The following is a 27,878-nucleotide window of genomic DNA, read 5'->3' as shown; positions in this document are numbered from 1 at the left end:
GGGAGACATCGCGCGCAGCAGGGAGACATCGCGCGCAGCAGGGAGACATCGGGCACCAGGGAGACATCGGGCAGCAGGCAGACATCGGGCACCAGGGAGACATCGGGCAGCAGGGAGACATCGGGGAGACTTCAGTGGAAGAGGAGGAGCGGATCCCGGGACAGCGTATCTCCTCTCCCGACAAGTAAGCAGATGTGCCGAGCATCTGTAATCTATTCTTCACTGTGTTTTTCACTGCGTTTTTCACTTAAATGATCCTGTGTTCACTGTTTTTATTCTATTCTTCACTGTCCTTCACATCTGTTAACTTGTCGGGAGATAATATACGCGCGGAACAGTGAAGAATAGATTGCAGACAGGGGCGGACTGGGAATTTAAAATGGCCCTGGAAAAAAATATAAAAGTGGCCCCATCTTATGGGCGGAGTCAAAACAAGTGGGTGTGGTCAGATAATGTGGGTGGAGTTATAACAGACAAATTGTTGGTAGATGGCCTTAATGCAAAACAAGAACATCTTTTGCTAGTAAGTGAATAGAATGTGCAAGGATTGTGACCTGTCGATCAGTAAATTATGCCTTAATTACCTTTCCCTTGTGCCATACATGTAGAATTCAGAGAAAGAATATATTGATACTGCCTCCTATGTACAGGAATAATGCTACAATAACACATTTAGAATAACACATTCAATCCTGCCTTCTATATACAAAATAAAACTACTACAATACCTTCTCCCATGTACAAGCTAACTACTATAATACTGCCTCCTATGTACAGGAATATAACTACTATAATACTGCCCCTATGTACAAGAATATAACTACTATAATACTGCCCCCTATGTACAAGAATATAACTACTATAATACTGCCCCCTATGTACAGGAATATAACTACTATAATACTGCCCCCTATGTACAGGAATATAACTACTATAATACTGCCCCCTATGTACAGGAATATAACTACTATAATACTGCCCCCTATGTACAGGAATATAACTATTATAATACTGCCTCCTATGTACAAGAATATAACTACTATAATACTGCCTCCTATGTACAAGAATATAACTACTATAATACTGCCCCCTATGTACAGGAATATAACTACTATAATACTGCCCCCTATGTACAGGAATATAACTACTATAATACTGCCCCCTATGTACAAGAATAGAACTACTATAATACTGCCCCCTATGTACAAGAATATAACTACTATAATACTGCCCCCTATGTACAGGAATATAACTACTATAATACTGCCCCCTATGTACAACAATATAACTACTATAATACTGCCCCCTGTGTACAGGAATATAACTACTATGATACTGCCCCTATGTACAAGAATATAACTACTATAATACTGCCCCCTATGTACAAGAATATAACTACTATAATACTGCCTCCTATGTACAAGAATATAACTACTATAATACTGCCCCCTATGTACAAGAATATAACTACTATAATACTGCCCTCTATGTACAAGAATATAACTACTATAATACTGCCCCCTATGTACAGGAATATAACTACTATAATACTGCCCCCTATGTACAGGAATATAACTACTATAATACTGGCCCCTATGTACAGGAATATAACTACTATAATACTGGCCCCTATGTACAGGAATATAACTACTATAATACTACATATATACACAGAAGCGAACATGAAAAAAACCAGTATGTATCATCAGGGGCGGACTGGGAATTTAAAATGGCCCTGGAAAAAAATATAAAAGTGGCCCCATCTTATGGGCGGAGTCAAAACAAGTGGGTGTGGTCAGATAATGTGGGTGGAGTTATAACAGACAAATTGTTGGTAGATGGCCTTAATGCAAAACAAGAACATCTTTTGCTAGTAAGTGAATAGAATGTGCAAGGATTGTGACCTGTCGATCAGTAAATTATGCCTTAATTACCTTTCCCTTGTGCCATACATGTAGAATTCAGAGAAAGAATATATTGATACTGCCTCCTATGTACAGGAATAATGCTACAATAACACATTTAGAATAACACATTCAATCCTGCCTTCTATATACAAAATAAAACTACTACAATACCTTCTCCCATGTACAAGCTAACTACTATAATACTGCCTCCTATGTACAGGAATATAACTACTATAATACTGCCCCTATGTACAAGAATATAACTACTATAATACTGCCCCCTATGTACAAGAATATAACTACTATAATACTGCCCCCTATGTACAGGAATATAACTACTATAATACTGCCCCCTATGTACAGGAATATAACTACTATAATACTGCCCCCTATGTACAGGAATATAACTACTATAATACTGCCCCCTATGTACAGGAATATAACTATTATAATACTGCCTCCTATGTACAAGAATATAACTACTATAATACTGCCTCCTATGTACAAGAATATAACTACTATAATACTGCCCCCTATGTACAGGAATATAACTACTATAATACTGCCCCCTATGTACAGGAATATAACTACTATAATACTGCCCCCTATGTACAAGAATATAACTACTATAATACTGCCCCCTATGTACAAGAATATAACTACTATAATACTGCCCCCTATGTACAGGAATATAACTACTATAATACTGCCCCCTATGTACAACAATATAACTACTATAATAATGCCCCCTGTGTACAGGAATATAACTACTATGATACTGCCCCTATGTACAAGAATATAACTACTATAATACTGCCCCCTATGTACAAGAATATAACTACTATAATACTGCCTCCTATGTACAAGAATATAACTACTATAATACTGCCCCCTATGTACAAGAATATAACTACTATAATACTGCCCTCTATGTACAAGAATATAACTACTATAATACTGCCCCCTATGTACAGGAATATAACTACTATAATACTGCCCCCTATGTACAGGAATATAACTACTATAATACTGGCCCCTATGTACAGGAATATAACTACTATAATACTGGCCCCTATGTACAGGAATATAACTACTATAATACTACATATATACACAGAAGCGAACATGAAAAAAACCAGTATGTATCATATACAGCTACAGAAAACACATGAGATCCTCACCTATTGCATCCAGTGACATCAGGTGACGTCTCCCCGGATTGTACTCGTTCCTCATCTTCTCCATTAGTTCCACCATCACCTTCTCTCTTCCTCCAGGTACACAGCTTTCCTGCAGAGTTTACCACACAGACGTCTTATGTTCTGCACGTTCCTATTGTCCCTTAACTGTCCCTTCTGCTACCACCAATACTTTGCCCCAAATACTGTAATAGAGCACCCTACAATATTAGTACCACACAAATAGTGCCCCATAATCTAACTGTAATGGGAGGGATAATTTATTTCTTCTTTCTCTCCTTTAACCCCCCCCCCCCCCCCCACCACCACCACCACCACCACCACCACCACCACCACCACCACCACCACCGACCCAACCCAGTATTGATAGAGCTCCTACTATGACCCAGGCATAAAAATAATGGCCCCAGCCCGCCCCAGACATATAACTAATGCCCCCTGCCCGCCCCAGACATATAATTAACCGGTTCGCGACCGCCCGCCGTGTATTCACGGCGGCGGTCGCGTCGCGCTGCATGGAGAGGGCTCACGGGCTGAGCCCTCTCCATAGCCGGTAAGTCTTTGCTGCATATTGCAGCAAAGGCTTACCGGTAACATCCGCGATCGGTGCTAGCACCGATCGCGGGTGTTTGTACAGCATGGGCTGCCGGCAAAGCTGCCGGCAGCCTCAAACAGATAGCGGCGCATGGGCGCCGCCATCTTACCTGGGATCGCCGCTCCCCGTGACGTCATCGGGGGGCGGCGATCCGTCTCCATGGTAGCCTCGGGTCTTCCGAAGACCCGAGACTATTTCGTTTTAACCCCTTCATTACAATGTGCTGATAGCACATTGTAATGAATGAGTTAGAAAATCCCCATATACTGCCATACTGTAGTATGGCAGTATATGATAGGATCGATCAGACAACCTAGGGTTAAAGTACCCTAGGGAGTCTGAAAAATAGTATAAATAAAAATAAAAAAAAAGTTTAAAAAAAAAAAATTATAATAAAAAAACCTAAAATTTCAAATCACCCCCCTTTCCCTAGAACTGACATAAATATAAATAAACAGTAAAAATCATAAACACATCAGGTATCGACGCGTCCGAAAATGCCCGATCTATCAAAATATGATAACGGTTTTTCAATGCGTTTAACCCCGTAACGGAAAATAGCGTCCAAAGTCGAAAAATGGCACTTTTTTGCCATTTTGAAAAATCTAAAAAAATCTATAAAAAGTGATCAAAAGGTCGTACAGTCCTAAAAATGATATCATTGAAAATATTATCAAATTTCGCAAAAAATGACACCACCCACAGCTCCGTACACCAAAGTATAAAAAAGTTATTAGCGCCAGAATTTGGCAAAATCAAAAAAATTATTTTTGTACAGGAGGTTTTAATTTTTGTAAATGTATGAAAACATTATAAAACCTATACAAATTTGGTATCCCCTTAATCGTACCGACCCAAAGAATAAAGTAGACATGTCATTTGGGGCGCTCAGTGAAAGACGTAATATCCAAGCCCACAAGAAAATGGCGCAAATGCGTTTTTTCACCATTTTCATTGCATTTGGAATTTTTTTCCCGCTTCCGAGTACATGGCATGGAATATTTAATACCATCATTATGAAGTGCAATTTGTTACGCAGAAAACAAGCTGTCACACAGCTCTTTACGTGTAAAAATAAAAAAGTTATAGATTTTTGAAGGTGGGGAGTGAAAAATGGACATGAAAAAACAGGAAAGGGCCCGGTCCTTAACCGGTTAATGCCCCCTGCCAGCCCCAGATATATAATTAATGCCCCCTGCCAGCCCCAGATATATAATTAATGCCCCCTGCCCGCCCCAGATATATAATTAATGCCCCCTGCCCGCCCCAGATATATAATTAATGCCCCCTGCCCGCCCCAGACATATAATTAATGCCCCCTGCCCGCCCCAGACATATAATTAATGCCCCCTGCAGCCCCAGACATATAATTAATTCCCCCCCGCCCCAGACATATAATTAATGCCCCCCTGCCAGCCCTAGATATAGAATAATGCCCGCCCCAGACATATAATTAATACACACTGCCAGCCCCATATATACAATAATCCCCCCCAGACATATAATTTATGCCCACTGCCAGCCCCATATATACAATAATACCCCCCCAGACATATAATTTATGCCCACAGCCCGCCCCATATATACAATAATACCCCCCACCCCAGACATATAATTTATGCCCACTGCCAGCCCCATATATACAATAATCCCCCCAGACATATAATTAATGCCCCCCTGCCAGCCCTAGATATAGAATAATGCCCCCCCCCGCCCCAGACATATAATTAATACACACTGCCAGCCCCATATATACAATAATCCCCCTCAGACATATAATTTATGCCCACTGCCAGCCCCATATATACAATAATCCCCCCCAGACATATTATTTATGCCCACTGCCAGCCCCATATATACAATAATACCCCCCCAGACATATAATTTATGCCCACTGCCAGCCCCATATATACAATAATACCCCCCCAGACATATTATTTATGCCCACTGCCAGCCCCATATATACTATAATCCCCCCCACCCCAGACATATAATTTATGCCCCCTGCCAGCCCCATATATATAATAATCCCCCCCCCCCGACATATAATTTATGCCCACTGCCATTCCCAAATATAGAATAATGCAGCCCCCCCTCCCAGACATATAATTAATGCCTCCGATTCTGTAATTTAAAAAAAAAAAACATCATACTCACCCCTTTGGTGCAGTTTCTTCCCGTCTTCCTCGGTCTTCGGTGGCTTGGTGTAGAGGCGTGGGATAGTGGCGTCACTGCTCCGCGCCTCCACACCAAGCCGCGGAGCTACACGGAGGCAGGCGACAGCTGACATGGTAAGTGCCAGCCTCCTCCACGCTACACAGGTCGCGCAATGACGTCGATTGCGCGACCTGTGTAGCTGGGTTTATACACAGACGCAGAAGCAGCGGTGCTGCGCTGCGTCTGTGTACTAATCAATAGTAACTGCATCGTACGATCGTACGATGCAGGTACTATGGATTATGTGAAAAGTTTTAGCGAGTGCGGACCGGCCCCGCACCAGCTCCGGACCGGCCCAGGACCGACCGGCCCACCGGGAAAATTCCCGGTGGGTACAATGGCCAGTCCGCCCCTGATTGCAGATGTTTGCATACATCTGATCACTTATCAGAAGACATACTTTTTCAATTAAATAACACATTTTATTCCCGAACCATGGTCCCTTTGAAAAATGCTCGAGTCTCCCATTGACTTCAATGGGGTTCGTTATTCGAGACGAGTACTCGAGCATCTGGAAAAGTTCGGCTCGAATAACGAGCACCCGAGCATTTTAGTGCTCGCTCATCTCTAATTAAGATGTAACGCTGATACTCAAATTTTTCTGCTCACCCTTTTCTTTCTAGAGGTATGTTATTTTACACTGTGAAACTATTTGTCAGCAATCTTCCGCAGCTGCAGTGAAGTGGGCGGAGAGTAACGTCTTCTTGACTTTTCCCTGAAGTTGAGTAATATTTAGGATGTCAACAGTTCCCATGTTTTGTCTCATGCCGTAATTAAGCATCAAATCCAGTAAGATTCCTACAAGTAAATCTACTGAGCTCAGCCTACTCTATAAAAAGGACCTATACAGTGACTAACCTGGCTGCTTTTATCACATGGAGGAGCACTGAACATATAATAAGTAGTTGAAACTAGCATTGAAACAGTTACATGATGTATTTAGTATGTACTTTGTAATTATTAGCGTTAAACTACATACAGAGAGCATCACATGACCTCCCTCTGCTTCCCCCATAGTAACCAGGGAACAGCATCCACTCCTCTCTGTGAAACTGCAGCTGTATAATTTACTTTAACAAAGGACAGTACACAGGGAAAATCACCAGGGAAGACATGCTAATGAGCTTGAAGGGCTCCAGGATGTGTTACCAGAGCCCCTCCATGCTGTAGCTTCACAAGCTGTTACACTGTCTCACCCCTCTGTTTTCACTGTCTGGCGTGATATCCCAGAGTGGCAGAGGGGAAGCCCTTCTACACAGTCTAACAACTGGATAATCTGTAGCACTAGGTAAATGCCCCGCAGAATGCTTCTTTTTCAGTGTTGATTTAGATGTTGATTTTAGAAGATAGGAGGCCATGGATAACAAATATAAGGAGATTACCATAGTCACAGCACCTGAATCTATGAATTAGTGTTATTGGTTTATCATTATGGATTTAGATGACACTCTTGGCAATCAACTCCCATAGTTGAGAAAAGTATTGATTGGGTCCTAACAAATGAGATATGTCTATTAAAAAGGTATCTGATCACAAATCACCACAAAGTAGCCAGCAACCTGTAGGTTCTCTTCTAAGTTGACCAATTCAATCTGATCTTTATGCATGATCCAGCTTCAAATATGCTGTGAAAGCAAACTTACAATAACTGGCTACCTAGCTGAGGGTAAGAAACCAATAATGTCCTGCATGGATTTCACGGAGTAGCAATTACTATTAAGGCCTCCATACTACAGCTCAGTTTTATTGTGGGGTTAATATTAAGTGCTCGAGAAATGCCAGAAGAAGACAGACTGAAATGAAAATCTTATTAAACCAAAACATGTGAAGTGATTCCTCCGAGGCAACCTATAGCTGCAGCCCCTGCTACTGAAAGACAACTAATTTATGTATCCAATATCCACAAATGCTAAATATTTCACAGCCCGTCTTGACACTGAGCATCATTATGTACAAGTAATATTCATTCTCATTAACACACTGAAGACAGTGATACACCATCCGAGCATTTACCACCCATACTACACTAGGAAGGCTATACTTAAATACTAACTTAAATACCACCATGTTCTAGTTCAAAACCTAAATACATGTTCATATATTTACATATAGAGATGTATGGTGAAGCTCCTGGGCCCTGGTTCAAACAGTATCTCCATACATCATGTACAATTCATCTGTTCATTTCTGCATCTCCTGTGAAATGCCCAGTTTTTTAGATTCCTTATAACTATACCCCAGGATCCATAGTACACATACTGTATGCATACACTGTAGCATACTAGTTATTTTTAAATAGCCTCGCTATGCCTAGATCAGGAAATGATGAGATTCATAGACCATCACTTTCCTTTTTCCTTGTCTTTAACAGTATACATACATTAACATGTAACAATTGCAGCCAAACACAGACTCTTACTTTGACTACTTAGCACCACTAAAATCCCTGCTGCAGCTTGTGATTGGCTACAGCGGTCACATGTCCAATTTGGTACAAAATAGACTAATATATAACAATATCAGTATGGTACAGAATAGAATACAGGCGGTCCCCTACTTAAGAACACCTGACTTACATACGACCCCTAGTTACAAACGGACCTCTGGATATTGGTAATTTACTGTACTTTAGCGCTAGGCTACAATAAACAGCTGTAACAGTTATCAAAGGTGTCTGCAATGAAGCTTTAAAGGAAACCTACCACCACAAATCTACCTATAAAGGTAGATCGGGCGGTAGGTGAATCAATGGGACGTGAGGATAGCCCTTTTAAGGGCTAATCCTCACGTCCCCGCACTGTTTAGTAAACTTTTATAACCATAATATGTTAATTTACTTATGCGGCTACTGGGGCGTGGAGTAGCCGCATCTGAGATTACACGAGGCGGCTACTCCACGCCCCGGTAGCCACTTTACCCCTCCTACTCACCATGTTCGGCGCGCAGCTGCTCGTAGCTGCGCGCCCTCGTCCGCCGATCCTGCCGTCTGCGCATGCGCAGAACAGCAGGCCCGCGCCTGCGCAGCCCCGGCTTCGGAGCAGTGACCGCGCAGGCGCGGGCCTGCTGTTCTCCGCATGCGCAGACGGCAGGATCGGCGGACGAGGGCGCGCAGCTACGAGCAGCTGCGCGCCGAACATGGTGAGTAGGAGGGGTAAAGTGGCTACCAGGGCGTGGAGTAGCCGCCTCGTGTAATCTCAGATGCGGCTACTCCACGCCCCAGTAGCCGCATAAGTAAATTAACATATTAGGGTAATAAAAGTTTACTAAACAGTGCGGGGACGTGAGGATTAGCCCTTAAAAGGGCTATCCTCACGTCCCATTGATTCACCTACCACCCGATCTACCTTTATAGGTAGATTTGTGGTGGTAGGTGCCCTTTAATGTTAATCCTGATTCTTATGACAACCCAACATTTTTAAAATCCAATTGTCACAGAGCCCAAAAAAGTCCTGTCTGGGATTACAATGATAAAATATACAGTTCCGACTTACATACAAATTCAACTTGAGAACAAACCTACAGACCCTATCTTATACGTAACCCGGGGACTGTCTGTATACACTCACCGGCCACTTTATTAGGTACACCTGTCCAACTGCTCGTTAACACTTAATTTCTAATCAGCCAATCACATGGCGGCAACTCAGTGCATTTAGGCATGTAGACATGGTCAAGACAATCTCCTGCAGTTCAAACCGAGCATCAGTATGGGGAAGAAAGGTGATTTGAGTGCCTTTGAACGTGGCATGGTTGTTGGTGCCAGAAGGGCTGGTCTGAGTATTTCAGAAACTGCTGATCTACTGGGATTTTCACGCATAACCATTTCTAGGGTTTACATAGAATGGTCCGAAAAAGAAAAAACATCCAGTGAGCGGCAGTTCTGTGGGCGGAAATGCCTTGTTGATGCCAGAGGTCAGAGGAGAATGGGCAGACTGGTTCGAGCTGATAGAAAGGCAACAGTGACTCAAATCACCACCCGTTACAACCAAGGTAGGCAGAAGAGCATCTCTGAATGCACAGTACGTCGAACTTTGAGGCAGATGGGCTACAGAAGCAGAAGACCACACCGGGTGCCACTCCTTTCAGCTAAGAACAGGAAACTGAGGCTACAATTTGCACAAGCTCATCGAAATTGGACAGTAGAAGATTGGAAAAAACGTTGCCTGGTCTGATGAGTCTCGATTTCGGATGGTAGGGTCAGAATTTGGCGTCAACAACATGAAACCATGGATCCATCCTGCCTTGTATCAACGGTTCAGGCTGGTGGTGGTGGTGTCATGGTGTGGGGAATATTTTCTTGGCACTCTTTGGGCCCCTTGGTACCAATTGAGCATCGTTGCAACGCCACAGCCTACCTGAGTATTGTTGCTGACCATGTCCATCCCTTTATGACCACAATGTACCCAACATCTGATGGCTACTTTCAGCAGGATAATGCGCCATGTCATAAAGCTGGAATCATCTCAGACTGGTTTCTTGAACATGACAATGAGTTCACTGTACTCAAATGGCCTCCACAGTCACCAGATCTCAATCCAATAGAGCATCTTTGGGATGCGGTGGAACAGGAGATTCGCATCATGGATGTGCAGCCGACAAATCTGCGGCAACTGTGTGATGCCATCATGTCAATATGGACCAAAATCTCTGAGGAATGCTTCCAGCACCTTGTTGAATCTATGCCACGAAGAATTGAGGCAATTCTGAAGGCAAAAGGGGGTCCAACCTGTTACTAGCATGGTGTACCTAATAAAGTGGCCGGTGAGTGCATATATATTCTAACAGGATATATTCTCATGCAGGCCACCTCTATGTTATGCTACAAGCATGCTTTTAGCTGCCACTTGATAGTAGAAAGAATATAAAGCAGTAGTCATATGACAGCAGCTCTGGTGTTTTTTTTTGTCTGTACAAGTAATATAAGAGCTGCTATTTTAAGCCATTTAATGCTTTTATAAATTAAATATTTAACCCTATAATTTCCAATTCGCTCTTCTTTCAGGCAAGAATCGATTGGCCCAAACAGTAATTAAAAAAACAAACAAATCAAAACGTCTTTATATATAAAAGATAGAAAGCAAACGTCTGTGAGGATGAAATATCCCATTGAGGGCATTGTGCTGCAGAAAACCACTTAAGACATCGGGCCTGTTAGTTTAAGATATCACTCTTCCTTTCTCCCCTATGAATCACAATTACAACAAATTTAATAACACTCTTGTATTTTGTTCAGGCTGTAAACCACCTGTGCCAGACACAGACTTCCCAGATAAGGCCTTTCTTACGTTTTAATTTCCGAACGCTGTCTCCTGTTCTCTCAGTTGCATAATAGAGATGGCTGGCACATTTAAGTATGGAAAAACAATGATATTATTGTCTGCCCATTATTTTGATGTGAATAAAAATGTGCATAATAAAATAAGGTCATTGAGTTTCATAAAATAAGGAAAAACCAAGGCAGTTAAAGAGCACTGATAGAAAATTTCCTCTATCTCTTTCTGAAGGGCAATACCCATTAAGGACTGTTTTAATTACTTCTGAAAGGATAATACTACAGTTGTAGATGAACTACTTGGCCAAAAGTAACAGGGCAATCAATATGTGCTCATTGAACTTCTATAACCATGGTCAACATACGCTGGATCCACATTAAGCAGCTTTAGGTCAATGATGAAAAAGTCCAATTTCCAGTAGATTTTCTCTTTTACTTGCAAATGTCAATGTTTGGACACTGAGTAAATTTGTAACATTCTTCAATATCCAATTTTACAAAACAATTTTATAGTTGTTCCTTTTTAAATCGATAAAAACCAGCAAAGCATAACAAGCAGAGGCTGGGCCCCACAGCAGACCTCAGACTTCTGAACGGAGACCTTCCCTTTCACCTGTAGGGGAGAAAACACTCACACATGTTTAAACAATTACATACATGTATACACATATTTATATACTTATATACACACACAATTATAGTCTTACGTGCATACATACATTTATGCACTCATATATACATTTATACACTCATACATAGAATATGCACACACACACACACATACACACACATACAACATACAAACAGACACATACAGTATATACACATCACATATCCACACATATAAATCATATGTACAAGTACATACAGTACCATATTCAAACATACAGCATATACTGTACACATCAAATAGCATATACACACACACATAAAGCATACACACACATATACAGCATATACACACATACACTCATGCACAGATATGTATATACTCACTGCTGGGCAGTTTTCTTATTCCAGGTACTGAGCCGCTGACCACATGGGGTAAGTGGAAGGCAAGAAGTAGAGATGAGAGATTCTTAGTCTTGCTGTTCTGCTGTCCTCTTCTTCTTCTTTATTATCTGAGTTGCAGGCTCAGCTATATGCTGTACAAGATGTGGACATTATATACCGTATATACTCGAGTATAAGCCGACCCGAGTATAAGCCGAGGCCCCTAATTTTACCACAAAAAACTGGGAAAACCTATTGACTCGAGTATAAGCCGAGGGTGGGTAATGCATTGGTCACAGCCTCTCCAGTATGTAGCCAGCCAGCCCCTGCCCCAGTGAATATAGCCAGCCAGCCCCTGCCCCAGTGAATATAGCTTGCCAGCCCCTGCCCCAGTGTATATAGCCTGCCAGCCCCTGCCCCAGTGTATATAGCCTGCCAGACCCTGCCCCAGTGTATATAGCCTGCCAGCCCCTGCCCCAGTGTATATAGCCTGCCAGCCCCTGCCCCAGTGTATATAGCCTGCCAGCCCCTGCCCCAGTGTATATAGCCTGCCAGCCCCTGCCCCAGTGTATATAGCCTGCCAGCCCCTGCCCCAGTGTATATAGCCTGCCAGCCCCTGCCCCAGTGTATATAGCCCCCCCCTTCCCCGTCGTGCAGCACAACAATACCGGATGGATCGCACAGAAAATCTACGGGTGCCGCCAGAAAGGCGAGTTTTGATTTATTTATTTTTTTGACTCGCGTATAAGCCGAGTTTGGGTTTTTCAGCACATTTTTTGTGCTGAAAAACTAGGCTTATACTCGAGTATATAAGGTACATAAAAATGCTGTAAAATGTGCAGCACAATGGGGCACATTTACTAAAAACAGTGCAAACTTCACTTTGTGCAGTTTGCCTGTGTAGTGTGAAGAGGGTGCCAGATTCATGAATTGTGGGGCCAGTTCTTCATGTTCTTCATTAATCTGGCACTCCCTTCACTGCCCCAACAGAGTGCACTAACTTTTGGTGCACCTTTAACATGAGGACATGGAGACCTTTTTCAGTGGGCACTTATTTAAATACATGTGCAAGCAGTTTGCACATGAAAGAATGTGCAAAGTCCAACTGAAAACTGGCGTAAGGTCCATAATAAATGCGCCCCATTATGTATATAACAGTGCACATACTATAATTTTAGTGTGACAGGTCAGCTGGCCGGGCTCCCTGACATCTTGAGCCCCATGGAAGCTGCAATAGCTGCTACCACTATAGTTGCACCCCTGAAAGCAGGGTATGAGCCAATCCCAAGCCAGATTACTCATTCCAGACCATGCATTTCTTCCATTCCAGAATGCAACAATGATATACTTTATGCCACCCTAGATGATATGTGGCATTGTACACGGTGATTTCATGCTTGAATCAGCCAGTCAAGCCAAATTAGGTTCTGACGAATACTTTTGTGCATATATTATTTGTAGTATTATATCTCTTATGTATATAGTATTATATATAGCATATCTAGTAGTTTGTTGGAGACCATAATGAAGGACACAGCCTATACCAATGTTCCATTGCAAGCAATATCTCCCTCTGGGGTCTAGGTGTATTTGTGCCTCTTGAGCCTCCAGAGCCAACGCAGTAATGCCTTTTTCTTCACCCATGGATAATTTAAGCCTCATGGCACATGTATTGACCGGTACAATTTGCAAATCATAAGGCACCCACACAAAACAGCAAGTGTTTATATCCTTATAGTTTTCTTATTTCCCATTTACTGTATATGGAATCTGAGAGAGTGGAGAAAATGTGCTATGTTTCAGTTCTGTATTTTGTTGGAATAAGTGTAATGGACTCTTTGTGGTGGCAAATTGGTTTGTAGTACATGGTTTCAGTAAGATAACGTCAATGTCAGTTCACCTTTATGCATAATGATTGGATGTGACACAATCAAGGGGTTGTCTTGCTCCAAATAGAGCAATGTTTTTTTTTATATTTTCTATGAGGCCCCTTTACAAATATAAAATACATTTTTGGATTTATTGCATATTCCACTGGTAAATATTCCGTAGCATTCTGTCTGTTAAACATTTCTCAAACATAGAGAAGAAACATTATGAAATGTGAACAGATGTGCATGTTAGGTTTCTCTGATCTTTTGCAGAAACCTGAAAATAGATACACTCTCTCACCCCAAGAAAAAAAGAATCTCCCTCACATCAGTATTCAATAAGAGTCAAAAGTTTACTTTATTATCACATTTTCTATTTTTGTCTGAGCAGATGAATGTGCAGTTTACTGCCCCCTACCCCATCCTGAATGGGAGAAGTCATGGGAGACACAGAAGTAATCTGAAAACTTAAGTGTATTTTTAACTAAAGACAGACAATAAAATGGTAGGAAAAAATAGTTATGGTTTTTCCTGGTCTGAGTATTTTCACATGTTGAAGTGAATGTTTTGATATGAAACTTTTTATATTATCTGCTTTTTTAAATGTTAAAAAATAAAAATAAGATCTTAATGTAAAAAATGAAAGGTCAGACATCTGGTGGGTGAGGGACACAAAACAGGATGAACTGTCAGTGTTAATCAAATGGGTTTTCTACAGATTGACTTTGATGATCTATCCTCATGTCTGATTTTTGGGGGTGGACAATCCACCTTCCATTGAAGCAGGAAGCAGATGTTTCTGTGCTCTCTGTAGTGGTCAGAGGCCATAACTCCATGTACATCTTCCATTAATTCTGCATATACACCAGGCCACATTGCTAATTATTACAGGTTTCAGGTGTCAGTCCCCGAATTCAGACATTGGCTTATCCTGAGTGCAGCCATCAATAATAATTACTGGAAAATCCTTTTAATGTAAACGTCAAAGCTAACCTTATATATTATATAAATGCAGGCATGATGGGTAGGAGCATGACAAAAGGAATCTCTGTTCTCTGTTATAATGTTTAAAGCAGTACTCTCAGTACAGCAAATTAATGTTATTGTTTGTATGATGAAAAATAATACCAATAAATTTCCAATATACTTTCTGTAACAATTCCTCATGGTATTGTATATCTCTGCTTCCTGTTCTGCTAAAGAAAGCTTCTATGTTTACTTCTATGGACAGAAATCTGTCCAGGGTCATGTGATGTCACACAGGTGCACAGCTCGGTAGTATCAGAGAGTAATCAGACCTGTGTGATATAATGAGCCGGGCAACTGTGTGACCAGGGACAGAGATCTGTCCACTAGAAGTAAACATAAAAACTGTTTATAGAATGACCACAAGCAGAGATCTAGAAAACCGTGAAGAATTAATACAGAAAGTATATTGTAAATTTGTATAACTTTGCATTATTCAAACAATTACTTGATGTGGGTTGAAATGGGGATAACCCTTTAAGTTCCTGCATCAAGTTCACCTGCCACCTGCAACACTGTGCTTGCCTATCTACATGTATTTTCCTTTTTCTTGTAATTCAGAACTGCAATATGTAAATGAAATACTTCAGATTCAATTAAAAGCCTCTTATAATTCTAAGAACGAACAAGTGACCAAAATCTAAGTGACCAAATGACTTAGTGACTTAGTGTTTTGTAAAAGGAATACCATTAAATTCCATATACATTTCTGGCCCATCTTTACAAAGCAACATTAATATTTATATAATATTTAGAAGTGCATCTAATAAGTTCTTAAAGGGAACCTGTCACATATACAGCTAGTGACAAGTTCCTATAGAGTTATTAACAACCTGACACCCTTCATTTAGCTAAAAATTGTCTCCCTTACATCCACATAAATCAACCTTATATTATATTCCTTGGCATCAGAGAAGGTTTGTTCTGCTAGGGCAGCCCCTCTTATCTGCTCCTCCCCATGTCTCATGCCTCTTCTCAGCATTTCATGTGACAAGAGTGACATAATTACAGCTCCTTTAGCCTGGTTTAATTAAAAGATAAAGGGCTCCATACTACAGTTCTAACTGGGAACCATTTATGGCAAAAGTTGGCATAGTTTAATGTGAATTGAGTCTGAATACTTGAAAGATTTACCCAATGTCTGCTTCAAAAAGTCAGCATTTTTAAGAGTGATTCAACATTTTCTCAGCTAAACAAAACAAAACGGGGAATGCTGGGACCCGCCGGATTATATAACAGAGCCGCAAATGCCAGCGCCAATCTGGAGGACGCTGGCTCTTTAAATCCTAGAGAGCCTGCGCACGCATGTTCTACGGAGTGGGGACGCGCTGTCTACTCGGGACCAGAGCTGGATCAGGAGCGTGGAGAGGTGAGTCCACCCGGGGGGGATCCGTGCCACATAGAGGGGCACGGGTGTGCCCGCAATCTGCAACATGGAAAGTTGACTCAACCTCTATCCTGTGTCCTTGTGTGTACCACATTGAGTATGGAGAAAAGAAAAAAGACCAAAGAACTGTCTGAGGACTTGAGAATCAAAATTGTAAGGAAGCCTGAGCAATCTCAAGGCCACAAGTCCATCTCCAAAGACCTGAATGTTCCTTTGTCTACCATGGACATTATAATCAAGAAGTTTAAAGCCCATGGCACTGTCGCTAACCTCCCTAGATGGACGGAAAAGAAACATAGACGAGAGATTTCAACAAAAGATTGTGCGGATGGTGGATAAAGAACCTTGACTAACATCCCAACAAGTTCAAGCTGCCTTGCAGTCCAAGGGTACAACAGTGTCCAAAGAATTTGTGATTGCAATCATTTTCTGGAAGAAAACGAGTATTATCTGACAGAACTGCAGGGGTGCCAATACTTTTGGCCACCACTGTATGTTATAAACTTATTTTTTACAGAAATGCGGCCATGCAAAGATATAAGAAATGAAGCTTGGGACACGGGATGGGACAGGGAGGTACGTAATAGTTATCTACCATCAGGTAATCAAGAACCAGATCCAGAGCCTTAATTTGTGAGTCAAAATGTGAGTACCATCTCTGTAATACAAATAAAACTCCATAGAGGCCAAAGTCTTTTTAATTGTGCTTAGTTCAGCAATGGCAGTTGGGTGCTCAGCCCCTAAATACGACCATATTACATTTATATTAAATGCTGACACATTTAGATTGTTGAAAGTTCAAATACCGCTCTGTATGAGCACTAGATGTGACCTATTTATATAACACATCTTCCATAGAAAAAAAGATAAATATTTTCTTACATATAGATTTCTCATATATACATTTTATAGGATAAAACAATAAAATAAACTAAAACATATAATCAGCTATAACACTAAATAAAAACACAAACCATTGTTCTTTCAAGTATATCACTAACAGCAGGAGGCTAAATTAATAAGCAGACGAAAAGTATCAAAAGTTAGTATACTTCTACAGTCAGGTAGCAGTATATTGTGCATAAATTGTCACCTGCGCCTGATTACCGCTTCCGATAGCTTCAAGCCGAGTTATGCAGTTATATAGTGTAAATAAATGTTTTACAACTCTCTTGATGGAAACATATAACTTACAGGTCATATAAGGTCACATTAACTAATATTATGCCTTTATCGTGGAAACAAGCGACACTGCAGCATCCCAGGGAAGCGTTTCCAGAGCAAGCTGGCTTAACACATAAGTCAGTGATATGACTTGACCTGCCTCATGTGTAGAATCAGATGTTGGCGCACCACAGGTACAAGAAGGCCATTCCTCCAAACGATGTATAGACATGAAGAATGCAAACTTTCTCAATCAACCTCTGTTAGTATCTTGCAAATAGTTCATAACAGATGAAGACCCTAGTAGTTAATGGGTTACACGTTTCAAATATATTTAAGTACTTCAATAATATAAATTTTGGATAGGCCGGTCCTAGCTGAATAATAATATAATAATAATAATTCCTTTATTTATATAACACACAGATTACGCTGTGCTGCACAGAGCTTTCCAAGTCAGTCCCTGTTCCCAATGGGGCTCACAATCTAATCAACCTACCAGTATGTTTTGAAGTGTGGGAGGAAGCCAGAGGACCGGGAGGAAACATATGCAAACACAGAGAGAACATACAAACTTTTTGAAGATGTTGACCCTGGGACTTGAACCCAGGTCCCCAGTGCTGCAAGGCTGTAATAATAACCACTAAGCCACAGTGTTACCCCAGGTTCTAAATGCATTTCCAACTATGATGCCCCGTACATTTTAGCTGTTTATTTAAATCCAGATTAATGTAGTGCAATATGTTACATAAATAAATGATTCCCTAATGTGTGTAAATTATTAAGCGAGAATAAGATTTGTTAGACTATCTACGTGCGAAAAAATCTATAGGCAATATTATAAAAGGAAAAAATAATACACATGGGCAGCTGTCTCTCTTCATTTATGTCCTTTTCTCTCTTGCATATAAGAAGATAAAGATGTCTGACTTCAATGTCAGCAGAATCCAGCTTCACCTTTATGATTTTTTTCAGCTCCCAGGGATCAGATCACCTTGCCACTCCTAAAGTTTTGTTCTGCAGCTCCAGGGTTGCCTTGCCACTGACTTCCTTTTCATAATCCCTTTGCTCACTGTCCTCAGATTGTCCCACGCTGTGGAATACATTGACAGTATCACCCCATGAATAAATGATAAATAATTATACTTGGAAACCTTCTCCAAAGCACATGGCTGATGTTTTTTTATAGTTGACAGTTATAAATATTTTAACAATGAACAATCTACAAGGGCAATAATACCTTATAAAGCTCAAATGTCATATAAAGGCTGGTAAATTCTTAAGCTCAGCACATTTATGGATTTAAATGATCTAACAACACATATTGAGAAGAATGGAAAGACAGATAGATAGATAGATAGATAGATAGATAGATAGATAGATAGAGATAGACAGATAAATAGATAGATAGATAAATACTGTGTATATACTTGAGTATAAGCCGACCCGAGTATAAGTCGAGGTACCTAATTTTAACACAAAAAAACTATTGACTTGAGTATAAGCCAAGGGTAGGAAATGCATTGGTCACAGGCTGCCCCCATTATACAGCCAGCCAGTGCATGCCTCCCAGTATACAGCCTGTAGCCCCTGCCCCCAGTATACAGCCTGCAGCCCATGCCCCCAGTATACAGCCTGCAGCCCCTGCCCTCAGTATATAGCCCCTGCCCTTAGTATACAGCCTTCAGCCCCTGCCCCAGTATACAGCCCCTGCCCCCAGTATACAGCCCCTTTCCCTAGTATACAGCCAGCAGCCCCCTGTCCCTAGTATACAGCCTGCCGCCCCTGTCCCTAGTATACAGCCAGCAGCCCCCTGCTCCCCATCATACAGCCTGCAGCCCTCTGTCCCTAGTATACAGCCTTCAGCCCCCTGTTCTTGGTATACAGCCTGGAGCCCCCAGTATACAGCCCCTGCCCAGCCTATAAGAAAAAAAGTGTACTCACCTTCCGACGTCCCCCCCCTTCCATGGAGGTCCTTTTCTGTCCAACAATGCTCCCTCTCTCCGTGCGGTGCTGTAGCTCGAGCTGTGACGTCAGTGGCTAGCTTGGGTTGTTGTGTGTGCGCCGCCTTCGGCACACACTGTGTTGTCAGTGAGCCGCTGACGTCACAGCTTGATCAACGGCACCGCACGGAGAGAGGGAACATCGTTAGACAGGAGAGGACCTCTCGGGGGGCATTGAAAGGTGGGTACACTTTTTTTTGTTTGTAATAGACTCAAGTATAAACCAAGTTGGGTTTTTCAGCACATTTTTTTTTTTTGCTGAGAAAATCAGCTTATACTCTGGTATATATGGTAGATAGATTCCAAATAATGATGCAGCACTCCAGGTTCCACATAGTGAAAAAAGGAGGGTTTTTATTCCAACATTTGGTAAATGTAAAAAAAAAAACATTTGTTAAAAAACTGTGAAAATATAATAAAATCATCCATCATAACGCTTACACCAGTAAACCCAGTACACATCATTACATTGGACTGGAGAGGACGGCATCAGACTGAACTTAACCTATAGTCAACATTTAGACCATGTGGTTTGAGAGTGTTTAGTACAAAAATCCATTTCAGTTCCCTGCTTTTCAAAATACGTTCATGATCCCCGCTAGTGGTAGTGGGTGTATATGGTCTAATAAACGAAAACGCAACTGCTTCTCAGTGTGCCCTGCCTCAAGAAAATGTTTAGAAACTATTAGAGCCTTATGTCGAGAACATATTGCATATCTATGTTGTGCGAACCGCACCTTAAATTCAAGTGTTGTCTCACCTACATAGAAAAAACCACAAGGGCAAGACAATAAATAGATAACATTGCTGCTAGTACAAGTTAGATAATATTTGATATGGTAAGTTTTGTCATTATGAGAAAATTGTGAGCCCTTATCCATATGTGTACAGTTAAAGCAATTGCAACATGGAAAACAACCCTTCCATAACGTACAATAAAGGCCAGTTTGCCTCAATACTTAGAGAAATCTATGACACATATTCCAAGAACATGTGTCTTCCTTGTCTTTGCAGTAATATTGGATTAACAATAGTGATATTGACATTTTTCTGTAAAATATCATGATTTTTAACCCCTTCCCGACATTTGACGTAATAGTACTGCATCGCGGGAGGTGCGTTCCCGCAGAATGCAGTACTATTACGTCATGCTTCTGGCACCGGCGCCTGAACGGAGCCGGCGCCAGAAGCTGCAGGTGTCAGCTATATATTATAGCTGACACCCGCCTCTAACACCCGCGATCGGAGATTTCTCCGATCGCGGGTGTTAACCCCTGACACGCCGCGGTCGCGCTGACCGCGGCGTGCAAGGGGCATTTCAGAAGAATCGGACCCGATCGCAGCCCCAGGACTACCGGTGCCCGGGGCTGCGCGATCCTCCTTCCTGTAGCCGGGTCCCTGCCTTCTGACAGGACCCGGCTGTAACACACTGAGCATACATCTGTATTACACTGTGTAATGTGAAGAAGAGCTTGAACAAGTGATTAGTGGATCACTTGTTCAAGCTAACCTGTAAAAGTTAATAAAAATGTTAAAAACATTACATAAAATAATTTTTTAATAAAAATAATTAATTAAATAAAGTTAGAGTCCCCTAAACACAAATATTCCCTATACACATGCAATAAAGTGAAAAAAACACAAAATCGCCAAAAAAACCCACATATTTGGTATCGCCGCGTCTGTAACAATCCGTACAATAACTCAGAAACATTATTGGACCCGCTCGGTGAACGCCGTAAAAACAAACCCGAAAAACACGCCAAAAATGTACATTTTTCATAAAATCTCTACACAAAAATGTTCTAAAAAGTTATCAAAAAAAGTTATGTGCGCAAAAATGGTACCACTGAAAAGAACAACTCAACACGTAAAAAATAAGCCCTACACTAGCTCTGTCAACCAAAAGATGGCGATGCAAAAACAAATGAGATTTCCTCTATATTAGTTTTTATCCAGTAAAATTGTAAAAATAAATGAAAAACTATATAAATGAGGTATCACCGTAATCGTAGTGACCTATAGAATGAAGATAATATAATATTTTTAGTGTACGGTGTACGACCCCCAAAAAATACGAAAAGAAAGTAAACCAAAATTGACAATTTTCTTTTCACCCATACATTCAAGAGTTAATAAAATCTCATCAATAAGCTAATGACCCAAGTGCATCTTATGTCGCAAAAAATAAGCCCTTATATGTCCAAATTGCCAAAAAAAAATAAAGATTGTATAGCCAGTAAAAATTGACAATGCATAATCTGCTCTGAATGGCGCAGCTCCCTTCGATGCCCTGGCGTGTGCCCATACAGCAGGTTACCACCACATATGGGGTATTTTTATACACGGGAAAGATTGAATATCAAATTTTGTGGAGCGTTTTGGTATTTTATCCACTGAGAATTTGTAAATTTTTTGAAAAACATTAATTTAGCCAAAAAAATTTTACTTTCAAAATTGCATCCGATTTTGTTTTAACCCCTGTAAAACAATTAAAGGGTTAACAAACTTCATAAAAGTTGTTTCACGTACGTTGAGGGGTGTAGTTTCTATAATGGGGTAATTTATGGGGTTTACTTTTATTTAGGTCTCTCAAAGTGACTTGAAACCTGAGCAGGTCCCTCAATAGCAGGATTTTGCGTTTTTTATGAAAATGTGAAAAATCGCACCTAACGTTCAAAGCCCGATAACATCCTACAAAAATAAGAGTATGCATAAAAAACCATGTCCACATAAAGTAGACATTTAGTGAATGTTAGTTATTACGTTTTTTTGCGGTTATGGCTATGTATGGAAAAAGTAGAACATTTTGAAGTTCAAATATCTGATTTTCTCATAAATAAATGCAAAACATACCACCAAAATTTTTCAAATAACCTGAAGTACGATGTGTCACGAGAAAACAATGTAAAAATCACTTGGATATGTTAAATCGTTCCGAAGTTATAACCATTTATAGTGACACAGGGCAGATTTGAAAAAATGGGCCGTGTCAGGAAGGTGAAAAGTGGCTTCAGCGTTAAGGGGTTAAAGAGGGTCTGCATCAAGCTTTTCCGAATTTTACACCAGTAGTCACGTCTTATTGTACATTATGGGCACATTTACTTACCCGTCCCTTGCGTGATTCCCGCTGTGTGTTGTCTGACGACTCTAGCGCGATCCACTAAGATTGTGCGCCCGATTTCCTGCTTGTGTCGCTTCCCCGCTCAGGTCCGCCGGAGTTCTTCTTCCCAGTGTATGTAAGTGCATGGCTTGCGACACAAATTCAAATGTTAAATCCTGCGCTCAGTCCATATCTGTCGGCTCGTCCGATAGCCTGCCCCCCGATTTGTGTCCCATGAAAGCGGGCCGACCAAAATCCGATCACGTGCGCCACAATCTCTTTTTAAATGCGGTGCAAAACGGTAATCGTCGGAATATCTGACGTTTGTGCGGTCGCGGACCCTTAGTAAATGAGCCACTATATATTTTATCACTTAGGGGTTCGCACCCAACGTTTGCTACCGCTGTGGTTTTTACCACTTATTAGGTGTTAATATGCCGGTTCATTTTTTTCCCCTAGGAAGGGGTTAAACATTTGACTTGCACACCTCAAGCTTTATTAGGCACCATTCGCAATAATTGCGGTTCTCTTGAGGTTAGTATGCGATTTCTGTGTGGCTAATATGCACACTGAGCCAATACACAGTTTAACCTTGGTGTGTTTTTCCCCTATGTGTTATTGCCTGCATCGTTTGCTCAATATTGCATTGTGACTACTTACATCTACATTGTGACCACCAATATACTTATCTGCTTATGGCTCCAGCAATGTGATCCTCTATCTTTTTCTTTTTGAGTCTATTGATACAAACTGCTGTCAGTCTTTTGATTGACAGCCATTCCGCCCATAGACTTACATTGTGCCATCCATGCATGCGCGGTTGACCCTTCCTGTATGCATTCCACCATGCATCTCAGCTTAGCGCGATGGTGTACACAGTCATCACTGTTTTTACTTTTATATACAAGGTGGTGAGACGATGGGGACTTTTTGATTTTTTTCACTCCAACTATGTATTTGTTTAATATATGTATTTGTGAACATTGTATTTTTATTATTTTTGATAGATAGATAGATAGATAGATTGATAGATAGATCCATGCCCTGGATCTTTTGCCCTGCGCTCAGCAGGACTATTGTGCAGCGGTCCGGGCTGCTCTCTTAAACTCTCACCTCTATCTGTATCTCACGGACACAGAAAGAGGTAAGTACTGTAGTGAAACATGCGGCTGTGAGATCCATGCTCAACTACAGAGAGCAGGAAACATTTTGATGTCATTACACTAAGCCTCCTGCCCCCAGAAGCTGACTCTCACCAGTGTCGGGAGGCACAGTATGATAACATCACTGCGTGCCATTCTGCACAAAGAGGAGAAGACGAGATGAGAAAGAAGAAAGATGAGTATTGCTGTATTTAATTATACATTGTGAGTGGGAAGCACATTACTAGGGGCAATGGGGAATTTTATTGGGGGGGGGGCTGTGGGGGACATTACTGGAGGACCCTTGGAGAAATTACTGAAGGGTGTGGGGGACTTTACTGGAGGCGGTGGGGGATATTACTGGGTGGGTGGGGGGTGCTGTGACAGAGATTCAAGGAGGATGGGGGTTAACATTACTGGGAAACATTACTTAGGGGGCTATGGGGAACTTTACTGAGGGCTGTGGGGCACTTTACTGGTGGGAACTATAGAGGGAGGGCTGTGATGACAGGAAGCTGTGGGGAGGCATGGGGAACATTACTGGGGGTCTGTGTGAGATATAACTGGGATCTGTGGGGGATATTAGTTGGGGGGCTGCGGGGACTTAAACAAGGATATGTGGGGGATAAGACTGGGGGTCTGTTAGGCATATTACTGGGGCGGCTGTAGGGGACACTTAAAGGGGGCTATTGGAGACATAACTTACTGGGGGATATCACTTATTGGGACTGCGTGTGACATTACTTAGTGAGAACTGTGGGGGACATTATATGCTGGGGCTTTGAGGAACATTACTTACCAGGGTCTGTGGGAAGATTACTTATTTAGTGTAGGGGCGATATACAGCATGAGGTTATTTTTTTTAGTGGGGAGGGAATTATTTATTGGTGGGTATGATTAGAAAGGTGCAACAATAAGAGGCAATAAGTATAGGGGCATAGAGGAGGTATTATTTAGTGCAGGTCACATTGAGGGGGGAATTATTAGCGGCCACAGTTATTAAGTGTAGGTTTCATTATTACATGTTAGGCCACATTTGGGGAACATTAATTCATCTGTGTTTTTTGTCGTTGTAAATGATAAGTACAGTTGTTTTTGGTACAAGCAAGTGTTAGGGGGGCTATGTACAGTAGTGAACACTAATGAAAATTTGCTACATATACACTGTGTTCCGTTCCCCCTTTTTTTACGACCCATGAAACGCACCCGTTTCTACTGGACCCAGCTATTTGTTTCCATTTATTTTTTTTAAACTGATTTTATTAGTAATCATGTTCACAGCGTACAAACAGTTTACATTGAGACAACATCATCTGTGTACAAGCGGTTGAGATGGTATGGATACAACAGTACAGCTTATAACATGCTTATGCATCATATTGAAAAAAGATGGTACAATGAAATCATCTTGAGTCTCATTTCTGTTTGGATGTACATTTGTGCCATGACATGAATTAAAAGCATAATAAAGAAGAGGTGAAACAATACTAAATTACTTTTCTAGTCTCAACTTGTTTCAACTTCAGGTGAAGAAGAAAAAAAGAACACAAAAAACAAAACATGTCAGCCCCCCTTGGGTTTGTCCTCCTGTCACTCTCTCAGCTTCTGTATCTCTTTTCACCGTTTCACTCAAAGTTGATCTGCTAATATGCCCAGATGAGTTTCTCTAGTGGAGGGTTATGTCCTGTCATTGGCAGTACATTGCTGCTTCAGGTTGTGATAGAAAGATCCCTCAATTCCTGCCTAAACCTGCGAACTGAATAGTTTGTGTCGCCCGACTCGCACCAGGTCACCCACACTCGTTCAAACTTGTCGGGGCATTTTCGATGCCTGCACACCAGTTTTTCATATGGAAGAATTTGGTTTATTTGTGATTTCCACATATTTAAGTTTGGGGTATTAGTGTCATACCACCTTAGAGCTATGCACTTTCGGGCCATAAATAGAGTTTCCCTTAGGAATATGATTTGGTAAAGAGGCCAATCTTCTTCAGAAAGTATGCCCAAGAGACATGCTTCAGGGGACATGGGGACGGGCATGTGTATTAATGTGGACAAGAAGTTAGTGATGTCCTTCCAAAATTTTTGTATTGGTGGGCAGACCCAGCTCATGTGCCAGAAGTCTGCCCGAAGCTCACCACATCGCGGGCGGGCGGTCGAAGGGACCCGGCCCATCTTTGCCATGCGTACTGGTGTTAGGTAAGCCTGGTGGATAAAGTACAACTGAGTCATTCTATTATTTATTGAGGGGGATACTTCGGTGTGAGCGGCGAGTAGTTCATTAACAGACTCATCCTCTAATGTTGGGATGAGTGCCCTCCATTTATCTAGCACCTTTAGTTTATTGCTAGTCATTTTTCCCTGAGTGAGGGGAGTGTATAGTGCGGAAATGATACCCCCAGGGCCTTGTGTTTTGCAAATCCCAATTAAAGGGTGTGAGGAGATAGGTGTCCTAGGAGGAGGAAACTAAGACTCCAGGGCATGTCGCAACTGTAGGAATCTGTAGTTGCTATAATATTTGTAAACCCTGTTACTTTATTCGTCACCTGCCAAACTTGCCTTGCCTAGTCTGTGCAGGGGGAGTAAGGGGTCCAGGTTTGGTACCAGTACTGGCCATAGGCTTGGGATTCCCTAGTGGTGCTGGAGGTGGTGTTCTGCATTTGGCAGTGGTTGCTCTATAACCCAATGTCTGAGATATTTAAGCTGACCCGCTATATAATAGAGGTAAAAATCCGGTAGGGCCATTCCGGCCTCGTCTTTGGGGTGTTGCAATGTAGCTAGGCTTAACTTGGCTCTAGATGTTCCCCATATGAAGGTGCCTATAATGGTGTGTAGTGTTTTGAAAAACCTTTTTGGGATTGGGACTGATGCATGCTGTAATACGTATAGGCATTTGGGCAGAATAATGAGTGCAAAGAACAGCAGTGGTTCCGTTACCCGCCTACTTGTGTTATGGTATGTCTTAAAAATAGTGATCCCTAAGTAGGTAAATTCGGTAACCACTTTCAGTCTTTCTACCACCTCCGGACCTGTCCATGGGGATGAGCCTAGCGACATGAACACCGATTTGGACCAATTCACCAGTAGTCCTGAGTATTCTCCAAACTCACTAATGAGGGAGATCGCGTGTGGTAGGGTAGCCTCTGCATCAGACATAAACAACACCATGTCATCGGCATATAGGCTGACTCGGTCCTCTCTCTCTCCCACCCTTATACCGCGGTAGACTTTGTCTTGTCTGAGTCTCAGTGCCAAAGCCTCTATTGCCAAGGCAAAGAGGAGCTGGGAAAGTGGACATCCCTGCCGGGTTCCTCGGTGTAGCACAATTGGTCCGACAGCTCCCCATTGATTAGGACTTTGCTAACTGGGGATGCATATAGGATATCGATCCATGTGGCGAATCTTGGGCCGAAGCCGAATTTTCGTATACATTGTTTGAGAAAGGCCCATTCAATAGAGTCGAACGCCTTGGCCGTGTCTAGGGAGGCAAAGGCTCGCCCTTTTCCCATTACCTTTCCTATCTGTTCCGCCACCTGCACTCTTCTTATGTTATCAGACGTGGATTTGCCTGGCATGAAACAACATTGATCCGAGTGGATCAAAGAGAGAATTACGGTATTTAGTCTACTCGCAAAAATCCTAGTAAGGATTTTGTAGTCAATGTTGAGTAATGCTATGGGGCGGTAGGACCCACAGTCTGTGGGATCCTTTCCTTGCTTGAGGATTAATACTACCGTGGCTTCATACAGAGAGGGGGGCAAAGTCTTAGCTTCAAATGCGGCGGAATACATTTTTAGTAAACGGGGTACAAGGAGGTCTTTGTATTTGGCATATACCTCCTTGGGGAGCCCATCAGGACCTGATGCTTTGTTGTTGTTTAAACTATCTATCGCATCTTCTATCTCCTCCAATTGGGTGCGCTGTTCTGGGGTTAGTGACGGAAATTGTGCGTCACATTCTTTAGGTATGTGTTGATGTCATTATCTGTCTTCTGTAGTTT

Source organism: Engystomops pustulosus, chromosome 7, assembly GCF_040894005.1.
Source record: "Engystomops pustulosus chromosome 7, aEngPut4.maternal, whole genome shotgun sequence".
Taxonomy (NCBI): Eukaryota; Metazoa; Chordata; class Amphibia; order Anura; family Leptodactylidae; genus Engystomops; species Engystomops pustulosus.
This window is presented reverse-complemented; position numbering follows the sequence as displayed.